The 17,749-nt window shown below is 47.3% G+C and overlaps 1 long non-coding RNA gene across 2 annotated transcripts in view; it reads right to left on the bottom strand.

Moving 5' to 3' along the window:
- Window positions 1-3,293, bottom strand: part of LOC139243875 (uncharacterized) — a 31,610-nt gene extending 28,317 nt beyond the window's left edge. For both annotated transcript variants that reach the window (XR_011589739.1, XR_011589740.1), the window contains exons 1-2: window positions 3,214-3,293; window positions 187-375 (exon numbers count right to left, since the gene is read on the bottom strand). This is a non-coding gene — a long non-coding RNA (uncharacterized lncRNA). The remainder of the gene's footprint in view (window positions 1-186; window positions 376-3,213) is intronic.
- Between the last annotated feature and the right edge of the window lie 14,456 nt (window positions 3,294-17,749).

The following is a 17,749-nucleotide window of genomic DNA, read 5'->3' as shown; positions in this document are numbered from 1 at the left end:
ATCGGATCAGCCATGATCGTATTAAATGGCGGAGCAGGCTCGAGGTGCCGTATGGTCTACTCCTGCTCCTATTTCTTATGTTCTTATGTCAAATACTGACAAATGTTAAACTGTTTTGCTGACAAAAGAAACCTTGATTTGACTTTTAAAAGATGAACAGTTTAACAAGGGTTCACACAGACTCACCTGACTGGCCGACTCAGGATTCACCCCTCAAGCACCGCGATTGGTTACAGAACACGCTGCTCCCTGGGCCCTCCGGCCTCTGAGCTCTCTTCCTGTTGGTTCCCAGAGCAATCAATCACCACTCGCCAACATTACACTGCCAGATGAAGTTGAGGGGCTCAGAGGAAGAAATAAAATGAGGTCGTGAATCTGAGTCAAGTAAAATTAGAGAAGCATGAGTAAATTTATAAACAAAACTATTTAACGTCAAATCAAATGAATTGTTGCAATTAATATATTCCTTTTGGGCCAAGTGGGAAACAAGAGATGTGTGGGCTGTGCAGAGTGTCTGTGCCCGGTTACACAGCGTGTCCCTGGCTCTCCGCTCCAAGTGCACATGTTTCAGCTCACATCCAACTGACTGGATAAACCTCGGCCGTCTAAACCCCATCACACAAATATCAGCATTTGATGTAAGTTATGCTAAACCTTTATAAACACTGGTTAGGCCTCAGCTGGCACATTGTGTTCAATTCTGGGCACCACACTTTCAGAAGGATGTCTAGACCTTAGAGAGGGTGCAGAAGAGATTGACTAGAATGGTACGAAGGATGAGGGACTTCAGTTATGGGGAGATACTGGAGAAGCTGCAGTTATTCTCCTTGGAGCAGAAAAGGTTAAGAGGAGATTTGATAGAGTGTTCAAATTCATGAACGGTTTTAATAGACTAAATAAGGAGAAACACTTTCCAGTGGCAGAAGGGTCAGTAACCAGAGGACACAGAGTTCAGGTGATTGGCAAAAGAAGCAGAGGCGACATGAGGGAACATTTTATAAGCAGCGAGTTGTTGCAATCTGGAACGCACTGCCTGATAGGGTGGTGGAAGCAGATTCAATAGTAACTTTCAAACGTGAATTGGATAAATACTAAAGGGACAATATTTGCAGAGCTATTGGGAAAGATCAGGGGAGTGGAACTAACTGGAGAGCTCTACCATCGAGGTAACAAGGAGGATCGATGAAGGGAGTGCATTTGATGCAGTAGGTATGGATTTTAGCAAGGCTTTTGATAAGGTCCCACCTAAGAACATAAGAAATAGGAGCAGGAGTTGGCCATACGACCCCTCGAGCCTACTCCACCATTTAATACAATCTTGGCTGATGCAATCATGGACTCAGGTCCACTTCCCTGCCCAGTTCCCCATAACCCCTTATTCCCTTATTGGTTAGGGCAGACTGTTCACAAAAACAAAAGCCCATGGGATCCAAGGCAAAGTGGCAAAATTGTCTCAGAGGCAGGAAGCAAAGGGTAATGGTTGATGGGTGTTTTTGTGACTGGAAGGCTGTTTCCAGTGGGGTTCCGCAGGGCTCAGTAGTAGGTCCCTGGCTTTTTGTGGTATATATCAATGATTTTGACCTGAGTGTAGGGTATGATTAAGAAGTTTGCAAATTATAAAAAAATTGGCCATGTGGGTTGATAATGAAGAAGAAAGCTGCAGACTGCAGGAAGATATCAATGGACTGGTCAGGTGGGCAGAACAGTGGCAAATGGAATTCAACCCAGTGTGAGGTAATGCATTTGGGGAGGGCTAACAAGACAAGGGAATACACAATAAATGGTAGGGCACTGAGAAGTGTAGAGGAACAGAGCGACCTTGCAGTGCTTGTCCACAGATCCCTGAAGGGAGCAGGAGAGGTAGATAAGGTGGTTATGAAAGCATTTGGGATACTTGCCTTTATTAGCTGAGGCATAGAATATAAGAGCTTGACACTAAAACACTCGTTAGGCCACAGCTAGAGTACTGTGTGCAGTTGTGGTCATCACATTACAGGAAAGATGTGATTACACTTGACAGGGTACAGAGATTTACGAGGTATTGCCTGGACTGGAGAATTTTAACGAAGAGGAAAGATTGAATAGGTGGGGTTGTTTTCTTCGGAAAAGAGACGCTGAGGGGAGACCTGATTGAGGTGTATAAAATTATGAGGGGCCCAGATAGAGTGGATGGGAAGGATCTATTTCCTTTAACCGAGGGGTCAATAACTGGAGGGCATAGGTTTAAAGTCATTGGAAGAAGGTTTAGAGGGGAGACCTAATTGAGGTATATAAAATTATGAGGGCTCTGGATAGAGTGGATAGCAAGGACCTATTTCTCTTAGCAGAGAGGTCAGCTGTGGCTCAGTGGGTAGCACTCTCGCCTCAGAGACAGAAGGTTGTGGGTTCAAGTCCCACTCCAGGGACTTGAGCACAGAAAGTGTAGGCTGACACTGCAGTGCAGTGCTGAGGGAGTGCTGCACTGTCGGATGAGACGTTAAACCGAGGCTCTGTCTGCTCTCTCCCTCTGATGGCTGTAAAAGATCCCATGGCACTAATTCGATGAAGAGCAGGGGAGTTATCCCCCTGTGTCCTGGCCAATATTTATCCCTCAACCACATGGCTGTCTGTGGGATCTTGCTGTGCACAGATTGACTGCCACATTTCCCACATTACAACAGTGACTACGCTCCAACAGAACTTCGTTCTCTGTAAAGAGCTTTGAGACGTCTGGTGGTGGTGAGAGGCGCTATATAAATGTAAGTCTTATATCAATGTAAGCCGAGAGCTGTACAGTGGGATCAGGCTGGAGAGCTCTGTGCCGGCCGGCAGGGACACGATGGGCCGAATGGCCTCCTTCTGTGATGTCACTGCCTGGGCTTCTATGACGTCACAGGTCTCACCAACAGCCGCACTGCCTGATGGGTGATTGACAGCCCAGAGTCCGCGCCTGCGCACCGGTAACCACGCCCGGCACAGCGCCCCTCACGGTCATCATCGGTAATAACCGCGCATGCCCAGAGAACACAGACCGCCCACTCCCCACACACTGGGAGCTGCGCCTGCGCACTCGGATCCTGTGGCGCGATCGGGTCCTGTGGCGCGGGGCCTTCCGGGGAAAGGTGTTTGTGTCCGTTAAAGAGCCGCGATCGGTGACGTAAAGTGAGTTTTCTCCGCTCCGATTGGGTAGAGAATGGCGCGGGGGGGAGGGGGAGAATAAAGGCAAATCCAAACCTGAGAGTCCGCACATCCGGGTCCCCGACACACGTCACACAGTCTGGCGGAGCGCGCTCGAGGGGCACGTGACCCGGGCCCACGGCCTGATTGACGGGAGCTTCCGACCAATGGGAAGCGAGCGGGGCGGGGCTGGAGGAGCGAGCCGGCGGCGGGTCTTCCAACCAATCGGGGAGCCCGAGGGGCGGGACCTGTGCCGCTGATTGGCTGAGCCGCAACAACAACAACTGGTATTTACACACGTCACAAAAGGCGGGAAGGCGCTTCCCAGCGCGCGGTGTGAGAGTGTTCCAGGACAAACACATTGGGCCCCGAGACACAACAATCAGTGAAGGCCGGGGAGCGACAGGCCGCTCACAGAGGCGGCTTTTAAACACAGACAATCGGTGCAGGAGTCGGCCATTGGGCCCTTCGAGCCTGCACCACATTCAATCAGATCATGGCCGACCACTCCCTCAGTGCCCCTTTCCTGCTTTCTCTCCAGACCCTGGATCCCCCGAGTCGTCAGCACTTCATCCAACTCCTTTTTCAATATATTTAGCGAATTGGCCTCAACAACTTTCTTCTCGATCTCCCTCGCTGCCCTGCTCCACCTCACACTCAACAAGCTCCCCACTGGAGTGGGACTAAACTACAGAACCAGTGGGAACCTGTTTAACCGTCGTCATCTCCAGGCCAGGTCCAAGACCACCCGACCTCTGTCGTCGAGCTACAGTACACGGACAACACTTGCGTCTGCACAATACAGAGGCTGAACCCAGAGTCAACGTCTTCACTGAGACGTGCGAAAGTGTAGGCCTTACGCTAAACATCCGTCAGACAAATGTGAGGTTATCCACTTTGGTGGTAAAAACAGAGAGACAGACTATTATCTGAATGGTGACAGATTAGGAAAAGGGGAGGTGCAACGAGACCTGGGTGTCATGGTACATCAGTCATTGAAGGTTGGCATGCAGGTACAGCAGGCGGTTAAGAAAGCAAATGGCATGTTGGCCTTCATAGCGAGGGGATTTGAGTACAGGGGCAGGGAGGTGTTGCTACAATTGTACAGGGCTTGGTGAGGCCACACCAGGAGTATTGTGTACAGTTTTGGTCTCCTAACCTGAGGAAGGACATTCTTGCTATTGAGGGAGTGCAGCGAAGGTTCACCAGACTGATTCCCGGGATGGTGGGACTGACATATCAAGAAAGACTGGATCAACTGGGCTTGTATTCACTGGAGTTCAGAAGAATGAGAGGGGACCTCAGAGAAACGTTTAAAATTCTGACGGTGTTTGACAGGTTAGATGCAGGAAGAATGTTCCCAATGTTGGGGAAGTCCAGAACCAGGGGTCACAGTCTAAGGATAAGGGGTAAGCCATTTAGGACCGAGATGAGGAGGAATTTCTTCACCCAGACAGTGGTGAACCTGTGGAATTCTCTACCACAGAAAGTTGTTGAGGCCAATTCACTAAATATATTCAAAAAGGAGTTAGATGTAGTCCTTACTACTAGGGGGATCAAGGGGTATGGCGTGAAAGCAGGAATGGGGTACTGAAGTTGCATGTTCAGCCATGAACTCATTGAATGGCGGTGCAGGCTCGAAGGGCTGAATGGCCTACTCCTGCACCTATTTTCTATGTTTCTATGAGAGTCCAGAACTAAGGGTTATAGTCTCAGGATACGGGCTCGTCCAGTTAGGACTGAGCTGATGAGAAATTTCTGCACTCAGAGGGTCATCAATCTTTAGAATTCTCTACCCCAGAGGACTGTGGATGCTGAGACATTGAGTCTATTCAGGGCTGAGATAGAACACTGTTTGTACACTGAAGGAATCATGGGATACTGGGATAGTGCGAGAAAGTGGAGCTGAAGTACAAGATCACCCTGGATCTTATTGAATGGCGGAGCAGGCTCGAGGGGCCGTATGGCCTACTCCTGCTCCTATTTCTTATGTTCTTAAAGTGTTGTGGAAATCCAGAACTCCGTTCACCATAAATTTGAGGCTGGGGGCCAATTGAAAATTCCAAAACTGTGATTGATAGATTCTTCTTAGGCAAGGGTATTAAGGGCAATGGAACCAAGGCAGGTAGACGGAGTTAAGATACAGATCAGCCACAATCTAATTGAATGGTGGAACTATGTCTCAGTCACACTGGGTGTAAGAGATTCCGTAACCCCTCACCAACAGTTCTTGACTTCAGGATTTATAAGAACAAAATACTCTCGGCACTGGGTTTTGGCTCAACCTTAAACTTGTACCTTTATTGAACTTGTGTTATTCCCCAGTACACAACCTCCCTGAGATTTAACCGGAATAACACAGAATCCACAATACAAAACCCCGACACGAGGTTACCTGAAACCTAACATGAAATATCACAGTTTAAAAACCTTCCACGATTCGACTGTGATTATAAAACTACTCGGACAAATTCCCCGACGGTTTGACTGAAACTTATAATCACACACACAGCTGGTTGTTCCGGTGTCGATTGTAGGCCGGGACCAGGTGACCCACCTGCATCCTCCTTCACTGCACTGCCCTCGCTCCGAAGTGGTCCTCTTTTTATGGGGCTTCATAATCACAGCATCAAACATATTTGCTGCTGTTCACCTGGTGACTCTTCCGATGGTTAATTACCTCTTGATCATCAGTGTATTCCACCCCCTGGCCCAGACAGGAACATGATCAGCTCTCCTGTTGTGTAGTACAATGCAAACCTTCCTTGGGAACAGACCTGGCTCCACAGTTGCGGAATGTGTGAATGTCCCTCTTCCTTGTTGACGGGGACCAGGGACCATTGAAGGTGTGCATGGCCGGCGTCTGATGCTATTGCCTGTGTTGATTAGATCGATGGCTGGTATCCTGTATCATTGGGCCCAAGTTTCCACATGATTTGCGCCTGATTTTTAGGAGCAACTGGTGGAGAACGGACTATCTCAGAAATCACAATTCTCCACATTTTTTTTTCTGCAGTTCCAGTCAGGTAGAACAGTTCTACTTTGGCACAGAATTTTTTCTTCAAAAGGGGGCGTGTCCGGCCACTGACGCCTGATTTCAAAGTTTCCACAGTGAAAACGTACTCCAAACTAACTTAGAATGGAGCCAGTGAAGATTTTTGTAGAACTGAAAAAACCTGTTCTACACATTAAAAAATCAGGCGCAGGTTACAAATTAGGCGTCTAGAACGAGGTGGGGGGGGAGGGGGGAAGGGAAGTCATTAAATTCTACAATAAATCCTTATTTATACTTCTACAAATATTATACAAATAAATCCATCCTGAATAAACATTTATAAGCAAAGAAAAGATTAAATAAACCATCTTCCTACCTGTGTGAAAGTGCTTCAGTCAGCTCAGCATCGTTCCCGCGAACGGGAGGGAGGGAGGGAGGGAGGGGCAGTAAGCAGGAAGCCTCAGTGCTGATGTGCTGATGGCAATGTGGTTTTATTAAAAAATGTTCAAAAATTGAACAGCTACAAAGAACTACAAAAATGGCCGAGTGCCAATGTTTCCTTCGCACTGAGCGTGTGCGAACGCTCCAACGCGCACGTGCAGCATTGCCGGCAGGAAAAAAACTAATTTAAATAGTACCCTCCCACTTACAAAATCGGCGCGAGTGTAGGCTCCGCCCCCCTGGGTGTCGCGCCAAACAGACAAGGAGCTGCAGGGCGCTCCAGAATCGCGCGTTTTTCTTCTGGCGCCGTTTTAGGCGCGAAAAACGGGCGCCCAGCTCGGAGGGACACCCGTTTTTTATCGTGTGGAAACTTGGGCCCATTGTCTCTGATGATGTCCTTCCAGTCTCTCAATGAGTCATCGTTTCACTGCAATGTTTGAATGAAGCCCTTACTGTATAGCCCACCCTCTGGGTGTTTGGAGTGAGGTTTGGTTTTATTAACCAGTTCCACCATGTCCGTGGGTTTTATATTTTATTCCACAGTCCATTTTACAGTTGGGGTGGGGATGGTGGGGAACAGACTCTACGTGCCTTTACCCACTGAGCCATTGGGAGGAGGGTCCGGTGGTCCTGCTGGAAAATGCATGTGTGAGGCCTCAGGTGAGGACAGCGGAACAGCCAGTCGACACTCACTGTCGAGGTTCACACACGGAGTTTGGGCACATGGGTCACATATTGGAGAGAAACTGGTGAGTGTAGAACTGAATCCAGCCAGAGTCAGCACCCTCAGGGGAGTAACATAGAAACATAGAAAATTGGTGCAGGAGTAGGCCATTCGGCCCTTTGAGCCTGCACCGCCATTCAATGAGTTCATGGCTGAACATGCAACTTCAGTACCCCATTCCTGCTTTCTCGCCATACCCCTTGATCCCCCGAGTAGTAAGGACTATATCTAACTCCTTTTTGAATATATTTAGTGAATTGGCCTCAACAACTTTCTGTGGTAGAGAATTCCACAGGTTCACCACTCTCTGGGTGAAGAAGTTTCTCCTCATCTCGGTCCAAAATGGCTTACCCCTTATCCTTAGACTGTGACCCCTGGTTCTGGACTTCCCCAACATTGGGAACATTCTTCCTGCATCTAACCTGTCGAAACCCGTCAGAACTTTAAACATTTCTATGAGATCCCCTCTCATTCTTCTGAACTCCAGTGAATACAAGCCCAGTTGATCCAGTCTTTCTTGATATGTCAGTCCCGCCATCCCGGGAATCAGTCTGGTGAACCTTTGCTGCATTCCCTCAATAGCAAGAATGTCCTTCCTCAAGTTAGGAGACCAAAACTGTACACAATACTCCAGGTGTGGCCTCACCAAGGCCCTGTACAACTGTAGCAACACCTCCCTGCCCCTGTAATCAAATCCCCTCGCTATGAAGGCCAACATGCCATTTGCTTTCTTAACCGCCTGCTGTACCTGCATGTCAACCTTCAATGACTGATGTACCATGACACCCAGGTCTCGTTGCACCTCCCCTTTTCCTAATCTGTCACCATTCAGATAATAGTCTGTCTCTCTGTTTTTACCACCAAAGTGGATAACCTCACATTTATCCACATTATACTTCATCTGCCATGCATTTGCCCACTCACCTAACCTATCCAAGTCACTCTGCAGCCTCATAGCATCCTCCTCGTAGCTCACACTACCACCCAGCTTAGTGTCATTCGCAAATTTGGAGATACTACATTTAATCCCCTCGTCTAAATCATTAATGTACAGCGTAAACAGCTGGAGCCCCAGCACAGAACCTTGCTGTACCCCACTAGTCACTGACTGCCATTCTGAAAAGTACCCATTTACTCCTACTCTTTGCTTCCTGTCTGACAACCAGTTCTCAATCCACGTCAGCACACTACCCCCAATCCCATGTGCTTTAACTTTGCACATTAATCTCTTGTGTGGGACCTTGTCGAAAGCCTTCTGAAAGTCCAAATATACCACATCAACTGGTTCTCCCTTGTCCACTCTACTGGAAACTTCCTCAAAAAATTCCAGAAGATTTGTCAAGCCTGATTTCCCTTTCACAAATCCATGCTGACTTGGACCTATCATGTCACCTCTTTCCAAATGCACTGCTATGAATCCTTAATAATTGATTCCATCATTTTACCCACTACTGATGTCAGGCTGACCTGTCTATAATTCCCTGTTTTCTCTCTCCCTCCTTTTTCAAAAAGTGGGGTTACATTGGCTACCCTCCACTCGATAGGAACTGATCCAGAGTCTATGGAATGTTGGAAAATGACTGTCAATGCATCCGCTATTTCCAAGGCCAGCTCCTTAAGTACTCTAGGATGCAGTCCATCAGGCCCTGGGGATTATCGACCTTCAATCCCATCAATTTCCCCAACACAATTTCCCGACTAATAAGGATTTCCCTCAGTTCCTCCTTCTTACTTGACCCTCTGACCCCTTTTATATCCGGAAGGTTGTTTGTGTCCTCCTTAGTGAATACCGAACCAAAGTACTTGTTCAATTGGTCTGCCATTTCTTTGTTCCCCGTTATGACTTCCCCTGATTCTGACTGCAGGGGACCTACGTTTGTCTTAATAACCTTTTTCTCTTTACATATCTGTCGAGGGACTGGAACCAGTGAGGTTAGAACTGAACCCAGCCAGAGTCAGCACCTTCAGGGGAGGAGAGGGCGGGGAACCAGTGAGTATAGAACTGAACCCAGCATAGGATATTAAGGGAATCAAGGGATATGGGGATAATGCAGGAAGGTGGAGTTGAGGTAGAAAATCAGCCATGGTCTTATTGAATGGTGGAGCAGGCTCGAGGGGCCGAATGACCTACTCCTGCTCCTAGTTCTTGTGTATGTTCTTGTGTTCATTCACGACTGGATGTAGCAGGACTGCAGAGCTTTGATCTATTCATTGATTGTGGGATTGCTTAGCCCTGTTTATACCATGCTGCTTCCACTGCTCAGTATACATGTAGTCCTGTGTTCCAGCTTCCCCAGGCTGGTACCTCATTTCTCGCTACACCTGGTGCTGCTCCTGGCATGCTCTTCTGCACTCCTAATTGAACCAGGCTTGATGGTAATGTTAGAGTGAGGGATATGCCGGGCCATGAGGTTACAGATTGTGGTGGATACAATGCTGCTGCTGCTGATGGCCCACAGCACCTTATGGATGCCCAGTTTTGAGCTGCTAGATCTGTTCTGACTCTATCCTGTTTAGCACGGTGATAGTGTCACACAACACATTTGAGAGTGTCTTCGGTGTGACTTTGTCTCCACAATGACTGTGTGTGGTGGTCACTGCGACCAATGCTGTCATAGACAGATGTATCTCCATGTGGGACAGGCTCGATACACCAGATGGTCTTTACCTGTCCCTCATTCTTCGTATCTGCGACAGGTAGATTGGTGAGGACCAGGTCAAGTAGGTTTTTTCCTCGTGTTGGTTCTCTCACCATCTGCTGCAGGCCCAGTCTGGCAGATATGTCCTTCAGGACTCGGCCAGCTCAGTCAGTAGTGGTACTACCGAGCCACTCTTGGTGATGGACATTGAAGTTCCCCACCCAGAGTACATTCTGTGCCCTTGCTACCCTCAGTGCTTCTTCCAAGCTTAAACCAGTGTGAGTAATAGAATAGATTAGATTATAATGTGAGATGTTTTACCTGTAATTATGAAACTATAAGAATTAACAGCAGGCAGGTAGTTTAGGAATAATGAGAAAATTACTGAAGAAGAGTTAACTGCTGGGAACCAGGGAAAGTGACCTTGTAAATCACAGATTAGAGAAGTTCCAGCTGTCTTTTCCTCACTTCCTGCCCAAACCCAGCAGAGGAGACAAAGAAGAGTCCGGTGCCAGAGGTGGATCAGTGCAGGGTATAAAAGTGAGGGGAGACTGATGTAAGGGGGCAGTCGGGACTGGAGACACCGGAGATCAAGCTCAGGGCCCCCGAGGTTCCATCCAGCGGGCTGACCTGGTGTCAGTTACTGTGGACACGCGGGACTTGCATGTTGACTCTGATTGGTGGATCAGTATAAGGTACGGCAGTCGACTGAGAAACTGCTCATCTTATATTTCTTATTAAGGTATTAAAGTTGCTGACACTGGACTCTCGAACTTGCTAATTAATAAGTCAAGGCATTAGCTAGAATCTTACACCCCAAAATATCTCGACACCTCCACTCCCTGTAAAATTTTACCATTTAATATACATTTCTCCCTTTTTCTTCTCCCAAAATGTATCGCATCAGATTTCTCTGCACTAAATTTCATCTGACATCTACCTGTCTCATTTACAAACCTGTGCATTCAGACTGAACTCACTCACAGTCCTCTTCACAGTTCCCCACGCTCCCCATTTTTGGCATTCCCTGGAGATTTTGATCGTGTGCCCCATATACCCAAGCCCAGATCATTTCTCTATATTGAGCAGAGCAATGGTCCCGACACTGACCCTGGGGACACCACTGTTTACATCCCTCCAGTCTGAAGAACCTCCATTAACCGCTACTCTCTGTTTTCTGCCCTTTACCCAACTTCCTATCCACACTGCCCCTCTCCCTTTAACACCGTGAGCCTTAATTTGATCAACAAGCCTCCTGTCCGGAACCTTATCAAAACCTTTTGACAATCCATCGACACAACATCCCCTGCATTTCCTTTCTCACTGCACTGTGTTACTTCCTGAAATAATCCCTGCTGTGTGTCCTGAATGAATCCATTTCACTACCAAACGTTCCAATATTTGCTCCAGCCCACAGGGTTCCATCTGTTTAAAGCCACAACACAAAGCTCCAGTTTCCTCCTGGAGTTTAGAGAAATCAGCTTCAACAATGGGGCAGAGTTTCAGCCAATGAGGGCGATCTAGGTGCAGCCCCGCCCACTGGCTGCCACTAGCTCTGCCCCCTCACACTTTGATTGGTTGGAGGACCAACCGCCCACTCCTCCTATTGGTCCGGAGCTGTCGTCAATCACCCGGGCCGGATTAATGCTCAGTCTGAGGGTCCAGAGCTGCATTTGGAAAATAAACATTAATTGAACCCGTCAATTACAACATTCAATTAATTGAAATTATTAGAAATCACCGGATAAAATATCTTCTGGAGTTTACTAAATGGGGGCGAGTCTCCACTGAGGGTTTGTTCGGTTTTAGTCTCCAAATCCAATCCAAACGGCCTGATTTTGGTCAGCTTGTATATTGTACATACTGCAGGTCTGATCACCCATTTTTAAAATAATTTATTAATATTATTTATTGTCCCTCTGGCTCCAATCTCGATGGGATGACAAAATAAGATTCAGTTCCCCCAATTTAGACTTTCAATTATTGGGAAAAAATTCTGAGTGACAGGATAAATCTTCATTCAGGAAGACCGGGATTGATCAGGGACAGTCAGCACGGATTGGTCAATGGAAGGTCGTGTCTGACTAACCTGATTGAATGTTTTGAGGAGGTCGCATGGAGGCTCGATGACGGTGTTGTGTTTGATGTCGTGTCTATGGATTTTAGCAAGGCTTTTGATAAGGTCCCACATGGCAGACTGGTCATGGAAGTAACAGCCCACGGGATCCAGGGCAAAGTGGCAACTTGGATCCAAAATTGGCTGAGGTCGGAAGTAAAGGTTAATGGTCAATGGGTGTTTGTGTCTGGAAGGCTGTTTCCAGTGGGGTTAGAAACATAGACATAGAAACATAGAAAATAGGTGTAGGAGTAGGCCATTCGGCCCTTCTAGCCTGCACCGCCTTTCAATGAGTTCATGGCTGAACATGCAACTTCCCCATTCCTGCTTTCTCGCCATACCCCTTGATCCCCCTAGTAGTAAGGACTACAACTAACTCCTTTTTGAATATATTCAGTGAATTGGCCTCAACAACTTTCTGTGGTAGAGAATTCCACAGGTTCACCACTGTCTGGGTGAAGTTTCTCTCATCTCGGTCCTAAATGGCTTACCCCTTATCCTTAGACTTTGACCCCTGGTTCTGGACTTCCCCAACATTGGGAACAATCTTCCTGCATCTAACCTGTCTAAACCCGTCAGAATTTTAAACGTTTCTATGAGATCCCCTCTCATTCTTCTGAACTCCAGTGAATACAAGCCCAGTTGATCCAGTTTTTCTTGATATGTCAGTCCTGTCATCCTGGGAATCAGTCTGGTGAACCTTCACTGCACTCCCTCAATAGCAAGAATGTCCTTCCTCAAGTTAGGAGACGAAAACTGTACACAATACTCCAGGTGTGGCCTCACCAAGGCCCTGTACAACTGTAGCAACACCTCCCTGCCCCTCTACTCAAATCCCCTCGCTATGAAGGCCAACATGCCATTTGCTTTCTTAACCACCTGCTGTACCTGCATGCCAACCTTCAATGACTGATGTACCATGACACCCAGGTCTCTTTGCACCGCCCCTTTTCCTAATCTGTCACCATTCAGATAAAAGTCTGTCTCTCTGTTTTTACCACCAAAGTGGATAACCTCACATTTATCCACATTATACTTCATCTGCCATGCATTTGCCCACTCACCTAACCTATCCAAGTCACTCTGCAGCCTCCTCACAGCTCACACTGCCACCCAACTTAGTGTTATCTGCAAATTTGGAGATACTACATTTAATCCCCTCGTCTAAATCATTAATGTACAGTGTAAACAGCTGGGGCCCCAGCACAGAACCTTGCGGTACCCCACTAGTCACTGCCTGCCATTCTGAAAAGTACCCTTTACTCCTACTCTTTGCTTCCTGTCTGACAACCAGTTCTCAATCCATGTGAGCACACTACCCCCAGTCCCATGTGCTTTAACTTTGCACAGGGCTCAGTACTCGATCCCTTTCTTTTTCTGGTATACATCAATGATTTAGACTTGAATGTAGGGGGTATGACTACGAAGTTTGCAGATGATATGAAAATTGGTTGTGTGGTTAATAATGAAGAAGAAAGCTGTAGACTGCAGGAAGGTATCAATGGACCTATCAGGTGACAGAACAGGGGTAAATGGAATTCAATCCACAGAAGTGTGAGGTAATGCATCTGGTGAGGGCCAACAAGGAAAGGGAATACAAAATAGATGGTAGGACACTGAGAAGTGTAGAGGAACAGAGGGACCTTGGAGTGTACGTCCACAAATCCCTGAAGGTAGCAGGACAGGTCAATAAAGTGGTTAAGAAGGCATACGGTATACTAGACTTTATTAGTCAAGGCATAGAATACAAGAGCAGGGAGGTTATGCTTGAACTGTACAAAACACTAGTTAAGCCACAGCTAGAATAAACATAAGAACATAAGAATTAGGAACAGGAGTAGGTCATCTAGCCCCTCGAGCCTGCTCTGCCATTCAACAAGATCATGGCTGATCTGGCCGTGGACTCAGCTCCACTTACCTGCCCGCTCCCCGTAACCCTTAATTCCCTTATTGGTTAAAAATCTATCTATCTGTGACTTGAATACATTCAATGAGCTAGCTTCAACTGCTTCCTTGGGCAGAGAATTCCACAGATTCACAACCCTCTGGGAGAAGAAATTCCTTCTCAACTCGGTTTTAAATTGTCTCCCCCGTATTTTGAGGCTGTGCCCCCGAGTTCTAGTCTCCCCGACCAGTGGAAACAACCTCTCTGCCTCTACCTTGTCTATCCCTTTCATTATTTTAAATGTTTCTATAAGATCATCCCTCATCCTTCTGAACTCCAACGAGTAAAGACCCAGTCTACTCAATCTATCATCATAAGGTAACCCCCTCATCTCCTGAATCAGCCGAGTGAATCGTCTCTGTACCCCCTCCAAAGCCAGTATACCCTTCCTTAAGTAAGGTGACCAAAACTGCACGCAGTACTCCAGGTGCGGCCTCACCAATACCCTGTACAGTTGCAGCAGGACCTCCCTGCTTTTGTACTCCATCCCTCTCGCAATGAAGGCCAACATTCCATTCGCCTTCCTGATTACCTGCTGCACCTGCAAACTACTGCGTGCAATTCTGTCACCACATTACAGGAAAGAGAGGGTACAGAAGAGATTTACGAGGATGGACTGGAAAATTTTAGCAATGAGGCCAGGCTGCGGTTGTTTTCTTTGGAACAGAGGAGGCTGAGGGGAGACCTCATTGAGGTGTATAAAATGATGAGGGGCCGAGATAGAGTGGATAGGAGGGACCTATTCCCCTTAGCAGAGGGTCAATAACTAGGGGCATTGATTTAAAGTAATTGGTAGAAACATAGAAATCCAAAGCGCAGAAGGAGGCCATTTCAGCCCATCGTATCCACGCCGACCGACAAAGAGCCACACGGCCCTCGGTCAGCAGCCCTGAAGGTTACATATCAACCAATGAACAATGGCGGAAAGGTAAAGAGCACCCGGGGCAACCAGTCCGCCCCACACAACTGCGACATCCCTTGCACCGAAACATTCGACACTCCACCCCAACCAGAGCCATGTGATCTCCTGGGAGAGGCAAAAACCAGATTAAAAACCCAGGCCAATTGGAGAAAAGAAAATCTGGGAAAATTCCTCTCTGACCCATCCGGGCGATCAAAACTAGTCCAGGATATCACCCTGGCTGTATTCGATTGCCTGCAGTACTTACCATCGTATCTGCACCAGCCAACATGAGGTTATCCAGTCTAATCCCAATTACCAGCTCTCGGTCCGTAACTCTGCAGGTTACGGCACTTCAAGTGCCCATCCAAGCACCTTTTAAATGTGCTGAGGGTTTCTGCATCCACCACCCTTCCAGGCAGTGAGTTCCAGACCCCCACAACCCTCTACGTGAAGAAGCCTCCCCTCAAATCCCCTCTGATGAGGCTTCCACCAACCTCGTAATTGACCCCTCCACCAAGGGAAATAGGCCCTTGCTATCTACTATATCCAGGCCCCTCAAAATGTTGTCACCTCAATGAGATCTCCTCTCAGCCTCCTCTGTTCCAATGAGAACAAACCCAGCCTATCCAATCTGTCCTCATAGCTAAGATTCTCCATTCCAGGCAGCTTGCAGTAAGTCTCCTCTGCACCCTCTCTCTAGTGCAATGACATCCTTCCTATAATGCAGCAACCAGAACTCCAGCTGTGGCCTAACCAGAGTATTATACAATTTAAGTATTACCTCCCTCTAGTCTCCCCGACCAGTGGAAACAACCTCTCTGCCTCTATCTTGTCTATCCCTTTCATTATTTTAAATGTTTCTATAAGATCACCCCTCATCCTTCTGAACTCCAACGAGTAAAGACCCAGTCTACTTAATCTATCATCATAAGGTAACCCTCTCATCTCTGGAATCAGCCTAGTGAATCGTCTCTGTACCCCCTCCAAAGCTAGTATATCCTTCCTTAAGAAAGGTGACCAAAACTGCACGCAGTACTCCAGGTACGGCCTCACCAATACCCTATACAGTTGCAGCAGGACCTCCCTGCTTTTGTACTCCATCCCTCTCGCAATGAAGGCCAACATTCCATTCACCTTCCTGATTACCTGTTGCACCTGCAAATTAACTTTTTGGGATTCATACACAAGGACTGCTCCTGGGCACGGCCAAGGGTGCCATCAGCCGGTCCAGGCAGCGGGCGGTCGAGGGGGTCGTTCAACCTGACTGCCTGCCTCTCTTCCGCTCTTACATCCGGTCCAGGGTGTCCTTGGAGATGGAGCACGCGGTGTCCACCGGTACGCTCGCGGCCTTCCGCGAGAGGTGGGCACCGGAGGGACTGGAGTGCATCATCACGCCCGGCAACCAAATTTTAATTTGATTTTACGTTTTAAAGTTAATTTGTTTTAATTGCCGGTGCTTTTAGTGTCCCCTTCCCTTTTATAGGGGGCACTGGGGAAAAATTGTGATTTTAGTGCCCAAAAAAAAAAACAAAAAAAAAGAAAAAAACACAAAAAAGGGGGAAAAAAAAAAATGGGCCTTGTAAATGTCTGGAGTGTCACCCAGGTCGGGTGGCACCGTTTAATGTTTTTATGTTTTCACAGATAAACTCAAAAGAGTTTCATACACAAGGACCCCCAGGTCCCTCTGCACCGCAGCATGTTGTAATTTCTCCCCATTCAAATAATATTCCCTTTTACTGTTTTTTTCCCCAAGGTGGATGACCTCACATTTTCCGACATTGTATTCCATCTGCCAAACCTTAGCCCATTCGCTTAACCTATCCAAATCTCTTTGCAGCCTCTCTGTGTCCTCTATACAACCCGCTTTCCCACTAATCTTTGTGTCATCTGCAAATTTTGTTACACTACATTCTGTCCCCTCTTCCAGGTCATCTATGTATATTGTAAACAGTTGTGGTCCCAGCACCGATCCCTGTGGCACACCACTAACCACCGATTTCCAACGCGAAAAGGACCCATTTATCCCGACTCTCTGCTTTCTGTTAGCCAGCCAATTCTCTATCCATGCTAATACATTTCCTCTGACTCCGCGTACCTTTATCTTCTGCAGTAACCTTTTGTGTGACAACTTATCGAATGCCTTTTGAAAATCTTTGCTCCTCTATCTCCCTCCCACTGTTTGGGGGCCTATAATACACGCCCAGCAGTGTGATCGCCCCCTTTTTTTACTTTTCAATTCGACCCATATGGCCTCATTTGATTATCCCTCTAAAATATCATCCTTCCTCACCGCTGTAATAGTTTCTTTAATCAATACCGCGACACCCTATTTACCCCCTCTCTGTCTTGTCTACAAATCCTGTAACCAGGAATATTGATCTGCCAAACCTGCCCCTCTTTCAGCCATGTCTGTGTAATGGTGAGAATATTATACTCCCAAGTATCTACTTGTGCTCTGAGCTCATCCCACTTATTCACTATACTCCTTGTATTAAAGTATATACCATTTAACACAGGAAGACCTCCTTGATTACGACTTACTAACCCTTTTACAGATTTGCTTTCTAATTTCTGCTTTACTTCCTTTCCTATTGAATGTGTTCTCAGGTTCCCATCCCCCTGCCAAGCTAGTTTAAACTCTCCCCAACAGCACTAGCAAAGCTCCCCGTGAGGATATTTGTCCCAGTGCTGTTGAGGTGCAACCCGTCCGGTTTGTACAGGTCCCATCTCCCCCAGAAATGGTCCCAATGCCTCAGGAATTTAAAGCCCTCCCACCTACACCAACTCTCCAGCCACGCGTTCATCCTCTCTATCCTTCTATTCTTATAC

The sequence above is a fragment of the Pristiophorus japonicus genome, unplaced genomic scaffold (assembly GCF_044704955.1).
Source record: "Pristiophorus japonicus isolate sPriJap1 unplaced genomic scaffold, sPriJap1.hap1 HAP1_SCAFFOLD_190, whole genome shotgun sequence".
Lineage (NCBI taxonomy): Eukaryota > Metazoa > Chordata > Chondrichthyes > Pristiophoridae > Pristiophorus > Pristiophorus japonicus.
This window is presented reverse-complemented; position numbering and strand designations above follow the sequence as displayed.